General features: G+C 51.2%; 1 long non-coding RNA gene across 1 annotated transcript in view; it reads right to left on the reverse strand.

Annotated features, from left to right (window-relative positions):
• Nucleotides 1-255: 255 nt before the first annotated feature.
• The window catches only part of LOC109299922, a 14,721-nt gene continuing 13,848 nt past the window's right edge, over nt 256-1,128 (reverse strand). The window contains exon 3 of the long non-coding RNA XR_002098058.1: nt 256-325. This is a non-coding gene — a long non-coding RNA (uncharacterized LOC109299922). The remainder of the gene's footprint in view (nt 326-1,128) is intronic.

Raw genomic sequence — 1,128 nt, forward strand, 5'->3', positions numbered from 1 at the left:
GGTATCTGGGGACACGAGCCCCCTCTGCCACCTGGACTGCTGAAGCAGCCCTAAACTAGAGTGGCCTCTGCACCCTCTACCCACTGCAGCAGTCTGGCAGTTGGGGCTGCCGCCTGGCTGTGACCTGCTGCCACCTGTGACAGCACCCGCCTTCTTGGACCCGCGGCCCCATATCTGCACACCTGTCAGACCTGGATGGGGACCACATGGCCACCTGGGCTGTGGCATGGACAATGCAGCAGGGCCATCTGCACCTCTCAGCCAGCTGCCAGGGGGCTGTGGCTGCACAGTTGGCTTTCATGTGGCATTGCTGCCATGTGCGCCCCTGGCTTGTCATTTGGGCAGCTATGGCCTGGGAGATGTGCTCATTGTGGTGACCCACTTTGAACTGTCAAAGCATGACCTCCTGGATCCAAATGGTCAGCTACCTTGTTTACCCTCAAGGTGGGTCCCTGGTGCCAACCTGGGCATCTCTGCCTTGGCCCTGCCACTTGCCTTACTAGCAGCAATCCTGATGTTCCCTGTTTAAAAATTGCAAAACTTCCCTGTTTAAAAATTGCAAATTCTCTGATAAAAATCCCAAATTCACTCTTTAAAATACTCCAAAATCTGTGTTCTTCCACGATTACAGTGAAACACCACTATATATAGAGAGAGAGAGAAAGAGAGAGAGAGAGAGATCATTTGGGCAATGTTTTATTGATATATTTACAATTTTAAAGCAATATGGAATCCTACCAGTGCCTCTATTATCATAATAAAATACATTCTAAATACCTATATGCTTTGGTGTTTGCTTTTGGGTTTTTTATCATAGAAAAATTAGAGCTCCCCCTGACCCCTTCATTAACCAGGATGTGGGGACAACTGCCCCTGAAGCCACAGCTCCTACCAGCAGGTCCCATCCTGTCTGGAACCTCGGCACGCAGGGTGTAAGATGTTGGGGGGATGTGGATTTTGTAGGAGGTGGGGTAGGAAACAGTGGAGGGGTGGGTATAGGGTTTATGGGACCTGAGCAGACCATCTAGTCCGACCCCCTGCCATGGCAGGAAGAGCACTGGGGTCAAATGACCCCAGTAAGGTGGTCATCCAACCTCCTCTTAAAAACCCCCAGGGTGGGAGCCTGCA

The sequence above is a fragment of the Gavialis gangeticus genome, unplaced genomic scaffold, assembly GCF_001723915.1.
Source record: "Gavialis gangeticus isolate Ggan-Ray unplaced genomic scaffold, GavGan_comp1, whole genome shotgun sequence".
NCBI lineage: Eukaryota > Metazoa > Chordata > Crocodylia > Gavialidae > Gavialis > Gavialis gangeticus.